The sequence below is a fragment of the Prionailurus viverrinus genome, chromosome A1 (genome assembly GCF_022837055.1).
Source record: "Prionailurus viverrinus isolate Anna chromosome A1, UM_Priviv_1.0, whole genome shotgun sequence".
Classification (NCBI taxonomy): Eukaryota; Metazoa; Chordata; class Mammalia; order Carnivora; family Felidae; genus Prionailurus; species Prionailurus viverrinus.
Genome location: NC_062561.1, coordinates 48,279,040 through 48,294,473, shown reverse-complemented (window position 1 = coordinate 48,294,473; position 15,434 = coordinate 48,279,040).

The following is a 15,434-nucleotide window of genomic DNA, read 5'->3' as shown; positions in this document are numbered from 1 at the left end:
TGAGCCTGGAGCCTACTTCTGATTCTGTGTCTCCCTCTCTCTCTATCCCTCCACAACTCGTGCTCTCTCTCTCTCTCTGTCTCAAAAATTAAAAAGAAAGGAAAAGAAAAAGAAAAAAATAAAAAGAAATGTTGAAAAAAAATATGGGGTGTCTGAAAAGAAACTTTTGGCAGATGATTTATTTTCCTTATAGTAGATGCCCTCAAGAAATTAACAATACCTAGAATTAGATCTTTTTCCCTAATGTCATAAAACATTTTTAGAAAGGAAAGTGAGGTCCCCTCATTTTCCACAACCAGCCCCTGCCCCCTTGGTTTTACCTTCCTTGACAGATTTTTATTTCCCCAAATTCATAGTGAGCTGTGATCTTGCCCAAGGCAGCTTCAGCTTCATTATGATAATGCTTGTATTTCAGGATCAAAGCTTCACTCTCAATAAGTAGGTGGTTGTGCCTATGGCAGAGAATCAGGGACAGCTCCTCAAGAAGGAAGAAGAGACGGAAGGATTAGGTGAGGATCTGTGCAGGTTATACAAGGTATTTGCCAAAGCCCTGGGAAGATTCCATTTTCTCCATGTCATGCACAATGAGGGGCAGCCAAGATAAGTAGATCTTCAAGTCACTTCAAAATGAAGACGAACCAAAAAACTAGTCTCTGCAAACTTCAACTGTTTATAAAATTAATGAATATCTTGTTAACAGATCCCTGTATTGGCCATCAAAACCTGTAGGTATCACAGATGTAGCCTTGAAAAGTTGAAAGTGACAAGGAGAAGGCACGGCTGAAATACAGCAAGAACCTCGTTACAGCCCTGAAGGAGCTGACTGGGGGTGTCATTGAGAGATCCTGCTCTGTGCTTAGGAAAAAATGGATTTGAATGATGTCATATGCTTCACGGCTTGCTGGATTCATGCTTCTTCTAATATTCAAAAGCATACGTGTTTTTAAAAAGCAGCTGAGGGGCGCCTGGGTGGCGTAGTAGGTTAAGCGTCCGACTTCGCCCAGGTCACGATCTCGCGGTCCGTGAGTTTGAGCCCCGCGTCGGGCTCTGGGCTGATGGCTCAGAGCCTGGAGCCTGTTTCCGATTCTGTGTCTCCCTCTCTCTCTGCCCCTCCCCCGTTCATGTTCTGTCTCTGTCCCCAAAAAAATAAACGTTGAAAAAAAAAATTTTTTTTTTTAAATAAAATAAAAATAAAAAGCAGCTGAATCTCAGTAAAGCTGTTAAGAAAAAAAAGGCAACTGGGAACTTCTCCATCCAATCATCAATTTATGGGAATTAATATAATAATTATTATCATAATAAAAAGTTACCATTGGATAGACTTTACTATGTACCAAACATCATGCTAAATATGTTACATGGACTATCTTCTTTAATACTTATTAATAAGTCTTTGAAGTAGATACTATTCTTATCTCCATTTTACAGTCTATATCATCAAGTAACGTGCCCAAAATGACATAGCTAGTATATGGCAGAGTTCAGATGTAAACTCGGATCCGTCTCACAGCAAAGCGAAAGACCTAAATCATTATTCTGAGTTAGGCGAGAATAGTTAGTTATAATTGTATTTTATAGGTTAGCAATAATATGTGCTTTAGATATTTTAATATATGTTTGCTCACTCCTCTCTTGCCATACATTCTCAGCTGTATTTTCTTCTTGCTTCCATTTCCTTATTTACTAATTTGCTTCTCCCTCAGAGTCCTTTTTAAGTTCTAAAGAAAGAGCGTAAACAAATGAAATGAACACGTAACCTTACTTATAAGTATTGCTTTAAAGTCCACAGAATTGACAAATTAAAAACAAAAGAAGAAGAAATACATTCTACCCACTGCCAAGTGCAAAAGTACCTCTGAGCAAAATGCCTGAGTATGTAATAATATATTCTACATTTCAATACTGAGTAAAGATAGGAAGTAGAGCATATAGCATACCTAAAATGGTATTAGCAACAACAGTTATTACCACAATAGAATTGATTCCTCCATTTTGAAATTCTGAAGGCATTACATAGAGTAATCTCTGTGAAAGCTCTTCAGTCAGCAAAAGTGATTAAGACCTTTACTATACATCTTATTCATAAGCACCCCTGAAAGCAGAGTGCCCACTCACAATGATGAGTTAGTGGGTCAGCCTGAATCATAAGGAAGAATGCACCTGACTGAATCACCAATTCCACTTCCTGTAGCACCTGGTTTTTCTTGGACCACTGCCATTCACAAACTACCCGAGCCAAAGCCTAGTTAGCCTATGAAATCTGATAAGGTCACAACTGGAGTTGGTGTGGTAGCAAGATCCACTAGAGTACTTGTGCAAGAGTCAGGAAACCCATTACCATCTGAAGCCAATGCATGTATGTCTATAGAATTTTATGATGTATGGCACCATAGAGACCCCAGTTATCTAGACAAAGCCATTCCTAAACTGCTAATATATGTCGCAGTAAATACCAGGGCTGTTATATTTCAAAATCATTGAGGCACAAAGTCTCTGATAAGTGTGGCTGCTGACCTTGTGAGTCATTTTTCACTCACTTGTGGCATAAGAATTCTTCTTGCTGGACAGCCTGAGAGTCTCTCCTCTTTCTCCTGAGTCTTAACTTGGTCTTCTCACTTCCACTCTCTAGGACTAGTGAGGGAGTTCTCATGTGTATGAGCTGGAGAAGAGTCACTTGTGTGAAAATATTTTTAAATCATATTTTCTTTTCAGCTTGAAAAAGGCAAGTAATGAGAGAAAGAGAGAGAGAGAGAGAGGCTAATAAAACCCCTGAATGTTGGCATTTGCCTTGGTGAATAGAACGGGATATGAAACCTATAGATTCAGATTCAGACCACTAATATCAGCATGCCGATGGTGAACCATCTCTCCTGAGTAGATTTACATTTATTCAGCTCACAGGGACTGATCTATAAGTCATTTACAATGAAAAATTTAACTGTCAAAAAGGTTAGAATGACTGAGTTGGCAGATCAATACACTATCTCCCACAGTCAAGTGGTGTGGAAAGCCAAATCATCTTGGTGAGTATGGATGGAATCAGAACGTGAGGACTAAGAGAACCTTAAGTAATGTAAGACATTCAGCCAATAGAAGAGAGTCTTACCAAGTCCCCCCTGATAATTTTGGCTTCTGTGACTTGGCCTTTTCAAAGCTTCCATAGTTGATGAGTCTTGTCATATTCACAGAGGTTTTCTCCAGGACAGGATAAGAAGTAAATGTCTAAGTTTCTTATAAAGTTAGAACTACATTCTAGTTCTCCTTGCTGATATTCCTTCAGTTTACCTTGATTCAAGTGTCAATTGTTCTTAAATTCTCCATTTACCATATTAAATGGCTAATCATAGCCATTGTGCAAGAATTTTTTAACTTCAATTTTTTTAAGTTAACCTTAAAAAAATAATAAGGGACGACCTAATTTCCAAAATCTTGGGGGACATCTCACCATCACCTCCAGATTTAGACATCAGCCTTAAATTTCAGTCCAGGATCTATCACTAGAAAACTACCAAAAAGTAACTGACTAAATTGTGTCTGTCTCAGACAAATTTATTTAAGATATTATATTTATTACAACATGAACTGTTTTTAGATACACACACACACACACACACGTCACAAATTTCCACACAAATGTCCTTTGTCCAATTATGTCCTTTGTTACTCAAGGCAACCCTACCCATAAAGCTAAAAAAAAAAAAAAAAAAAAAAAAAAAAAAAAGAATGCCCAACCAGAATCTTCCAAGGTGGTCACAAGGTTTTGGCTATTGTAACTCTAATTCAAAACAGAGATTTCCAAAATCTTTGTTCAGGAATAACAACTGTATTGCTAAGTGGGTCACGCCTGATTGTTCTGTCTACTTCTCTTCCTGCTTTGTGGATGCATTCTTATTTATGCAATCATGACATTTAAGTACTAGAAGAGACCTAAAGAAATTCCAGTTAAGCCTTCTGCTTCAACCCAACACCACATGAGATTACCCAAGGCTTACCTTTTCAATTCTTAAAGATTTCCTAAAGCAAAGACCCACAATTTTCCTCCCTCGTAAGTTCTAGAGTTTAATCAAGAAGTTCTTTATTGTGTGTAAACATAAGCTTTCTTGCGACAAGTCCATTTCTATTTCTGATCTCTATTGAAATAGGGAACAAATAACTTGGTTTTCTAACAAAAAGCAATCCATAGACTTGAAAACCCTTATGTTATCCCTAATTGCTTTTCCCCAAGATTACATTCCCCACAGTCCTTTGTTTTTTCTTCATGTATTCTATTTCCCAACATTTTGATTATCTTTGTTTCCCCCTGGGTGCTTAATAAACTTTGTAAATCCCATGTAAAATATAAAGAGATCCAACCATGCTTAAAATGGTGTGAAAAATCACCAATAGTCACCCCAATTAATTATTTTTGGGAAAATGTTCTCAAATAAATATTTTATCCCATCTCACATATCATTTTATCATGACTATACCTTCTAATTGATGCAGCAAGGAAAAGAAACCATAGGCTACCAGTCTTCCTATGGATCTGTCTCTTATTCATCTTCATTTTGGGGTTGCTGATGCTCAGAACTTTTGTCTAATATTTCCCTCCACCTTTAGCCTATTTACCTCAATTAGGAGTCATCAAAATCCTACTGTTCAACCCAAATTCCAAATTCTTCCAGCAAGTCTGAAGTTACTGCCTTAGCGGCACTAATTCAAGTTTATAAAAAACACGAAGTCTTTCCTTTATGATCCTCGTGAGCATTCCTACAAGCAGCTTCAATATAGTGAACACATGATCATTACTGCTGCAGGCCTTTATATTAGAAGTTGGATAGTGGTTTTAACAATCAGGTTGAGACAGAACCTTGAAATAAGAAATTTGTAAGCAATAGCAAGGAGATGTTTAGGAAAAGCCCTCAAAATTACCAGAAAAATAGAATGAGAAACGTTCTGTGACCGTAATAATCTGGGGGAATTATTGCTAGTTTTCATGAAAATTCTTATAGTAATAATTGGATGAATCTGGGGGGTTGGGCACCGATTAAGAATCCAAGATAAGAATGGAGAACTAATATGGAAAAGGTGAAACTTAATTAAAATAGAAAGTCGCCATCAGTGAACAAGATCCCAAATGCATGTCCTCCTTAGTTCCTTTAGGTTATATTTTGATGATATATCTCATATTAAGAAGATACATAGCATAGTGCTTAAGAGCACATTGAGGGTCAGAGAGTCTGTGTTCAGCTCCTCTGGAAGAGTTCTGTGACAAACTTCTATAAACTTCAGCCTCCTCAACCATTCTCTCCTTCTTGAAATCTTTCTCACAAGTACCTACTATATGTCAAGCATTTTTGTAAACTCTTCAAAAACATTGATTCGTTTCATCCTCATAACAACCCAATGAGATAGATGTTATTATAGACCTTATTTCACAGACGGGGACATGGAGGCCCAGGGAGCTAAAGTGAATTGCCCAAGGCCACACACCTAGAAAATGGCAGACTCAGGCTCTGAGCGCAGGTGATCTGGGTTCAGGTCTGCCGTTGATTACTCCTGCTAAGGTTGCCTTTAGAACTAATGGAAATAGCTGTGAATTGTCTGTCAAGTAATAAATGCTCAATAAATGACAGGGTTTGTATGTTTGCCTGTGTGTGGGGTGGGGGTAGCGGTAATTGTGCTCCGAAAGGTGCAGATAACATGAATTTCCAAGGCTGTGGGAGGAAGTGGAATTGTTGATCAGTAGGTGGAGCTCTTTCCTCTGATTAGACATTTACCCCCTCCCACCCTCTTCCCCACCATTGTGTTGGAAGGTGGTTGGGTAAGGCCCAATGCATCATGCATTAAGCTGAGACTCCATCCATGCTCCATCGTAAAAATTTTATAGAAAGTCTATGATAATATTTAAGATGTGTGTATTTTATCAAACTGCCTTTGCCAAGAATGTATGGAGAGTCTATTACTGCTCATTTTAGTGCTTCTATTGAGTCAAATAAAGTCAATTTTACTTGCTATGTGAAGATGTGTTGAGCATAACAGATTAATTACATGCACTGTGCCATGTATGTAAGGGCGATCAGAATATTCAGCTGACATAGTACCAGGACTTTGTACTTCACTCAGTGGAAATTGTGTTTACATAAATTAACAACTTTGAGTAAATCGGTTCTAGGATGATTATACCCATTTAGCAGATTAGAATAGTGAATCCAGAGATATTAGATGAAGTCAAATGAATCAGGAAAGATTATTATTGAGACGTAAGATTTTTGGATCTTTCTCTTGTGCTTCTACCACTATCATGTATCGGCTATCACTGATGCTCTGCTAGTAACCATTCTTTCCTCCTTCCCTCCTGTCTGTGCTGTACTGAAACTCCATGTGGTTCTATCAAGAGGCAGTATAACTCCGTGATAAAGAACACTGAATTTAAATCCTGTTGTCTACCAGTTATCAGCTGTGTGAGCTTGGGCAAATCACTTTCTCTCTCTGTGCTTTGTCTTTTGTCAATGGGGAAACTGATTGGATCTACCTCATAGAGGTAAACGACATGATCCCGATAAAGCATTTTGAGTGGTCCGTGACTCTTTTTTTTTTTTTTTTAATGTTTATTTTTGAGACAGAGAGAGACAGAGCATGAACGGGGGAGGAGCAGAGAGAGAGAGGGAGACACAGAATCCCAAGCAGGCTCCAGGCTCTGAGCTGTCAGCACAGAGCCCTACGCGGGGCTCGAACTCACGGACCATGAGATCCTGACTTGAGCTGAAGTCAGACGTTCAACCGACTGAGCCACCCAGACGCCCCAGTCCGTGGCTCTTAAACAGGATGAAACAATTGAGCATCATTAGCATAAGCTACTGTCCTTCCCATTCCTCCTTTCCTTGCTCTCTTCATCCCACAAACACAGAATGCCTGTGTGGAACCAGGTAGATACTGAATTAGACATTAGAAATATGAGACCCAGAATTTCAAGTTAGGCTTTCAGTTACCATCTACGCTACTAGCGTTAGAAAAGACCCAGCCACAGACATCAGGGAGCTCAGTGAGCAGAGAATTTACTGTCACTGATGCCTTGGTGTTGTATTTTCCCAGTGGAAGTAACCATTCATTCATTAACAAATGTTTGAGTATACACGCTCTAATCAGTATACAGTGCTAAGTGCTAAGGAGTTTAAAAATAAAGGTGAACCAGGTATGGATTTTACCTCCAAACAACTGAACCTCATTTAGTAAATAAGAAATATACTAAGTATATGATGGAAGGCAGAGAACACAAGCTACAAAGAGGGGAAAAATTCTTTTATAGTTCATTCTCACAGTTAGTAAGACAATCATTCAACATTAATTGGACACAAAACAGTTCTTGTAATACAATCTCATTTTTTTTTTTTTAATTTATTTTTGGGACAGAGAGAGACAGAGCATGAACGGGGGAGGGGCAGAGAGAGAGGGAGACACAGAATCGGAAACAGGCTCCAGGCTCTGAGCCATCAGCCCAGAGCCTGACGCGGGGCTCGAACTCACGGACCGCGAGATCGTGACCTGGCTGAAGTCGGGTGCTTAACCGACTGCGCCACCCAGGCGCCCCTACAATCTCATTTTTTAAACACTATACGAGCATAGAAAATTATCTACAAAAACAACCTGGGGTGAGTGGGATGACAGGTGTTTTTCTTCCCTTCCTTTCTTTGTATGGTATTATAGTAAAATATTTTAATTAGAAAAAGTTTTATTGAAAAAAATTATTAAGTGTCTTCCAACTTTTCTTGAGAAAGCTCAAGTATCCTTCAGGCAGGAAAGTTTAGTGAAAAATGAATGGGGCAGTCAGGCGACTTTGCTTGACCTTGAACAATTGACTTCATTTCTTAATAACTTCAGTTTGTTGTCTATTAGATAAAGATAATAATAACTGCATTACTTTGATTACAAGGATGTTAAAAAGATACAGTAAAAAATAGTCAATAGGAAAGTTCTGTAGATTCTATTGAAAGTGGGAGGTTATATAAACTAAGGCTGTTGAATGGATAATGCAAACAAATGACATAAGACTTTTGTCATTGGTAAAACAAAAGTCATGACTCTGTATTAGCACACATTCCATGTTAGCACCTAGTGGTGAACACTGCTTGGAATAAGCCTCTTGGATTCTTATTTCTGGATCCTCTCAGCACCTGGGACCATGCTTTGTATATGATAAAGATTCAGTTATTATTATTGATAGACACGGCTCTTAGAAATTACAGTAATATACAGGAGTTTTGTCACGTAAATTTTTAAATTTCTGTTGTATAAAAGTAAATTTGTATTTCAATCAGTTTGAAATAATTTAGTTACCAATTATTCACTCCACTCCTATACCTGAGTATTCACTGGGCACCACATTTCTCTCTTCATTTTTTTCTTTTCCTGACTACAGAACAGACTACGCTGAAAAGTATATAATTCTCAACAGTCACAATTTTAAAAGCCAAAATCAGTGGCCTGAAAACTCACCTTGATTTCATTCTGATTCTCTTTTTCCCCCATATGACAATTTTTAAACTGCCTTGTGCATGGCACATTGCTGAAAACTCCTTACCTGTTTGTTGAACTGACCGGAATTCAAATTCTTAGAGCCAGAACTTGAAGTTAGACTTTCAATTACTAGTTATATGGCCAATACTTTGGGGTTCAGGTAATACACGGAAATCCTTATTTCTTTCTCTAACAAATGAAGCTAATAATTCAAGCCATTTATTTAATTTGAAAAGATGTGATGTGGATTCCATTTCAGCTGCTATTAAACACTTTGGTATTTCTGGGGCGCCTGGGTGGCGCAGTCGGTTAGGCATCCGACTTCAGCCAGGTCACAATCTCGCGGTCCGTGAGTTCGAGCCCCGCGTCGGGCTCTGGGCTGATGGCTCAGAGCCTGGAGCCTGTTTCTGATTCTGTGTCTCCCTCTCTCTCTGCCCCTCCCCCGTTCATGCTCTGTCTCTCTCTGTCCCAAAAATAAATAAAAAACGTTGAAAAAAATAAAAATAAAAAAAAAAATAAACACTTTGGTATTTCAGATGGTGGAAGAGGTAATAGCACAAAATGTGATAACCATGGATTAGAACTTTGCCCCTAGGTTTCCCTATCAATCAGCTCTAGGGAAGAATAAAAAAAAAAATTGCAGAGTCTCAACTTTCCCATCTGAGTGTTCTCTGTCTGGTCATCATTTACATATAAACCTAGAATATTTTTTTATAGATCCCTTGTCTCTTCTACATTGAAGTTAAGAGCCTAGACAAGGAAAGGAAGGTAAGAGCTGAACAAAAGGACAATCTATAAAAATAAGCATTTGTACTTAGAAAATACAAGAATAAAAGAGATTATTGATGTATTTATTTAAAGAACTTGAAATGCTTTGCTTCTTGTACTAAATACCATTGCTAACCCTTTACTATTCTTGAAAAAGACGGTAAAAAGAGCAGCATGTTAAACTTTCAGAGCTCTCCTCCTAATAAAACAGAGCATTTAACTGAAGTAGAAGATGCTAATTTCTTGAGTGATTTGCTTAGAAAATTCAAACTGTCTTGAAAGGGTCTCTTGAAGTTGTCCTGACGTATTCATGGAGAACCGGGTGTAGAAGTGGGACATTGTGCCTGTCGTGAGAGGATGTTCCTGCTCACAGGGCAGTTGGGGGCTCTAAAGGAAAGGATAAACTTGTTTCTTATCCTCACCTTATTTTTTTAAAGATTTTATTTTTAAGCAATCTCTACACCCAACGTGGGGATAGAACTCACAGCCCGGAGATCAAGAGCCACATGCTCCTTCGACTAAGCCAGTCAGGCGTCCCATCCTTATCTTATTAACATTCAATTCACAGTACAAATTCCACTTACAGCCTTTCAAAGACCCTAGCATACACAGAGAGATAAACAGAGTAATGGGGAACTCCTTGGTTAATTTCCTATACAAATAATAGCAGAGAATCATTTTCCTATGGTGAGCTCATGTGTGTCAAGAAAACAAGCTATAAAGGCAGCAGAACAATTATCAGTAATAGCAAATAAGTCTAGAGGTGAGTATTTGCAGAATTAGAGCTCAATACAAACCTCCCTAGGTCTGCTATATCTACCAAGAAAACTAAGGACACAGCAGGAGCACTTGAGGATTTGGTAACTATGGCACAAGGGAAAGTTTTGATCACTCCCCTCAGCACCCCACCCCCACCCTGTCCCCACCTTTCCCATCTCAATAATAGAAGGCCTTTATCAACTCCACTTAAAACCATCATACAAATGGAAAATAATTGTTATATTGCAAGATTTCTTCCATATGAATACTTTCATTTTAGAATTAAAAAAATATATATATATAGGCAAGTTGATCCAAAGTGTATAATTGTGTGACAACTTTTACAGAAGGAAGCCAATGTAAAATAAGAGAAAAGTCCATCTTGAAAACTCATGTGAGCAGTCTTCTGTTTTATTTGACATTTCCATTTAATTAAAGAATTACTGCTGTAGACAGGGATGATGCAAACTTCAACACCTAAAAATGCTAGAAATTATTAATTGTCAATGATGGTTAAGAATCAATGTGTTGTTTTACTTAGTTGTTCCGATCAAGACTACCATCATTTTACCTATGGCTGTCAATTTTTATCATGAACAAAAATATACAACCTCCTTGATGGAGATGGTTCAATCTTTGAAAATTCAGCAAGCACTTTGGGATCGTTAGTACCTGTGCCTTTATGATAAGTATAGTCATCATTGTCTGGATTCACAAGTTCAGAAGATATCAAATAAATGGGTGGAATCTTAATTACTATTGACCTAATGACATGCTCTGGACATTTTTTTTTTAATCCCTAATATTAGCTGGTTTACTTTTCACTTGTCTTTAGTAAAAGAGGATTTCAAAAAAATTAAGATGAAATTATATTGGTGTTTGGGGTTACTGGGATCTTGATTATAGATTAAATTCCAGATTCTGAAGTAGTGAAAGAAGAGGGAATAGAGATTCCAGTTGTTTGCCAGTAACTCACCACACAACCTGAGTGATTCCCTTAAACTCTCTGAATATCAGATTCCTCACCAATTAAAAGAGGAAGATCGACAAAAGTGACCTCCTTAGAACTTTCAAATTCTATAATTTTATGATTGTTAGAATGCAGAAGGACAATGGTGAAAGTTTTTTTTAATGGAAATAAATAATAAAATAAAACAAAATAAAATAAAATAAAATGGAATTTAGTGGAAACATGGATAAATTTAGGTCAGGAACCTAGATTCTAGCTGAGTGACTGAGTCAAATTAAAACCTTTCTGAAGGAGGAGGGAGTATAAAGAAATTAAGGTTTTAAAAGCTGAATAATTTGATGCAAGCCCCTTTTAACCTTTCTGGATCTCACTGTTCCTATCTGAAATATTAAAGTGATTGACTAAACAATCTCTAGAATCTTCTAACTCTAAATTTCAATGTTTCTTTATCAATGTTACTAAAATGTTTGGTCATTTCTATTTTCTAGATTTACTGTATTATTATGGTGGTTAAATCACCATTTTCTCCACCAATCATTGTAAAGACTGATTAATTAGCAGTAAATCCTTTCTGATCTATTCATCACTCTTCAAAATAATTACTATGGTCCAGGTGTTCATTGCCAGGATAGCCAAATCTTGTTGAAGAACCATTTCATTCATTTATATTCATTGAGTTTCATTCAGTAGTCATTGAGTGTCTCTGCCTTCGTAAAAGATGACTAAGTTTTTTGACTAAAACATATTCCACTTAAAAAAAACAAAAACACTTACCTTCTCTGTGCTTCTTTAACTATAAAATTGTGACCACAGATACTTACCTCTATTAAAGAAGGGCTTTGATGACTCATGACATTTGTAAGGTGCATTGAGGTCCTTGATGGAAGGCACTCCATCTGTTGCAGAGTGTAATTAACATTATGAGTTTACCAAAAGAAACATAAGAGTCATTGTTAAAGAGCATCATGGGGGCAGTCTCCTCCTTTAGTCATAAGACACCTCTGATGTGGAAGGAGGTAATAATTTATAATAGCTACTAAAAGTAACTTGGACATGAAAAGAGTTAGTTGTTTTTAAACTCAACACAGTCTTTTTATTAATTAGAGAAGCAGCCATGGCAATGTATCCAACATGTTTTATTTTTGAACTAATAAGAAAAACAATTAAGTACCATGCTCTAGAGGACATGTTGGCGTCTATGAATGCCAAAGAAGGTAATATAATATTCATATGAATTAAGCAAGCTATTCTTTAGGGAGTTCAGTTGCTACAGAGCTGGGAAATTCCTGTTCCTTTGCTCAAGAATGGAGAGATACTGCCTCTGCCATCTTTTATATGTGTTTTAATTCAACACATTGCAGCAATGTTGAGAGAGAGGGTATCCACTTCGGGGCTCTAAGCCTGATTGGTTGGCAAAGCAGAGTGAAAGGTTTCCCTAATCTCAGCACCTCTTCTAGGAGGCAGGACAAGTTCTGGGCAAGTCTCAAGTCTCAAGGATCCAGAGAATGGCTGTCAAGTAGTTCCTTCTGATAAGCCCAACAGCAGTGTGCACATTTAGGTACTTAATAAAGATTCTTGGTAATGTTGATGCTGCTGAAGATGGTGTTACCGATGGGAGTGTATGACTTGGAGGCGAGAGGTGGTTGTACTTACCATCAACCACGGTTGACAATTCAGTACCTCTCTCTCACCTTTGATAAAAGAAGGAGGAAAGGAAGAAAGAAAATTGCTCTTCTTATTCCAGAGAATTTAGAGATAAAAATAGATGAAAAGAATTCATTGATAAGCTTCTTGAGAAATTAAATTCATATTTATCAATGTATTGTTCAAAAGCAGAACTCAGAGTAATAAGATGAAAATAATAATAGAAAATAATAGAGAATAATAGAGTATACATGTCCATTTGGTATTTGCCATGTTTCTGGCATTCTTCTATGTTGCTATTAAAAGAATATTATTCTACTTTTAATAAAATGAAACCATTGAGGCATTTGGGGAAGGGCAGGAAGGGTGAATAGGTAAAGCACAGGAGATTTTTAGGGTAGGAAAATTATTCTATATATTTCTGTAATGGTTACATGGCATTTGTCAAAACCATTAGAACTGAATAACACAGAGTGAAACTTAATATAAACTTTGAATTTTAATTAATAATGATACATCAATATTGGCTCATCACTCGTAAAAAATGTACCACTCTAATGCAAAATGTTAATAATAGGAGGAACTTCAGGGACAGAGGAGAGAGAAAATAATGGAAACTCGGTACTTTGTGCTCAATTTTTCTGAAAACCTAAAATTGCTTTTAAAAATAAAGTCTATCACTTTAAAGAAATTTAGATCATTGTCTATTTCAAAAAAGAAGAAAAAGCTTTCATGTTGCTATAAGCAAATTCAATTTAAACAAAAGGAAGTCAGGGAGGTTATATTTTTGAAAATACTAATGATACCCCCTTATTAGAAAAACAGCACATCTGGAAAAAGTGTTGAAGGCCAAACAGCCAAATTCTGCCATCAGGAAGTATGTCAGGGTCCAGCTGATCAAGAATGGTAAAAAAAAAAAAAAAAAAAATCACAAGCTTTGTGCCCAATTATGGTTGTTTGAATTTTTATCGAGGAAAATGATGAGGTTCTGGTTGCTGGATTTGGTTGCAAAGGCATACTGTTGGTGATATTCCTGGAGTTCACTTTAAGGTTGTCAAAGTAGGCAATGTCTCTCTTTTGGCCTTAGACAAAGGCAAGAAGGAAAGACCAAGATCATAAGTTTTGATGACGAAAACATGACAATAAATTTTCATATACGGGGCGCCTGGGTGGCGCAGTCGGTTAAGCGTCCGACTTCAGCCAGGTCACGCTCTCGCGGTCCGTGAGTTCGAGCCCCGCGTCGGGCTCTGGGCTGATGGCTCAGAGCCTGGAGCCTGTTTCCGATTCTGTGTCTCCCTCTCTCTCTGCCCCTCCCCCGTTCATGCTCTGTCTCTCTCTGTCCCAAAAATAAATAAACGTTGAAAAAAAAATTAAAAAAAAAAAAAAAAAATTTTCATATACAAAAAAAAAAAAAAAAAGAAAAAAGAAAAACCCTTTAACTTGTAAGTGCACAAAACATTTTCAAAAGAAGCAACACTAACTTGGAGTTCTTAGTTTACTCTGAACCGGAGAGCAGGAGAAGGGCAGAGAGAGAAGGAGAGAGAGAATCCCAAGCAGGCTGCATGCTGTCAGCCCAGAGCTCAACACAGGGCTTGATCCCACAAACGATGAGATCATGCCCTGAGCCAAAATCAAGAGTTGGACGCTTAACCAACTGAGCCAACTAGGCACCCCTGAAATATTGATTTTTAAAGTAAAGAACAGTGGTGATCACTATGAAACTCACATCTATATTCCTCAATCCAGAACCAAAGATAAAATATTTCACATCATATAAGACTACTATATTTTTGACCAATGTACATAGCACATAAACAGGGAGGTAGCTAGATCACACAGACAACTAAATTCTATGTTCTAAATTTTTTGAACATCCCATTCTGGGAATCTCATAAACCAAGACTTAAATGTCATGGGAAAGTGGAAGTGAATACACTGTTCTTTAAGGTAAGTCATCTGGAATCAAATGGTTATGGTATAGTAATAATATTTCATATTTACGTAATGCCTTTATGTCCTGAGTCATCTAACTAATGGGTAGTTCAATTAAGTCATAAAAGACAATGCTGGTTACAAGGAACCATTGTGTTAAGATTTGAGGATTACCAGGGTCCAATCTTACAAACTCCATAAGGACTAAATCTACATTTGAAGAAACACTCTCATGGTCCTTCTTTAGACATCATTGTCTTTTGAGGCTGCAGGGTGACATCGCAGTAATCACTCAGAGCATTGTGGTGTGGCTAACCCAGGAAAAAATTTTAAATAGGCAAAATTGACTTTGGAATACCTCCAGGGATAACTGGATAATAATTATTCTCCAGGAATAATTTCCTTTATTCTCAGAAACAGGTTCTTGGTACCCCCCAATGAGCCAGGGGTTTTTCTGTTCTGCCCCTAAAACATTTGCTGCTTCTTGCCTCACCCCTGGTTGATTGCTTGAAAGACAGGGACTAACCCATGGTGGCCTACATAGCCCTACTGCTCCACCAATACTACCCATGTATCCACTCATACTTGATCCACTCCATTTTTTTTTCCTTATACTCATTCACTTAATCATGTATACACTCAGTGTTGAGTGCCTATGATAAACTTGATACCAGGCCAGGGCTCCAGAATATTGCGAACACTAAGAGAGAGTTGATCCCTCCAGTCATGGAGTTTACAGTCTATCTAGACAAACATTAAACACATATTATTCCAATGAGTATTTAATTAAAAAACTGAACGGTGCTACAAAGGAAAATGTAGAGTTGTGAGAATGTATAAAATAGAGGGACTTAACCTGAAGATG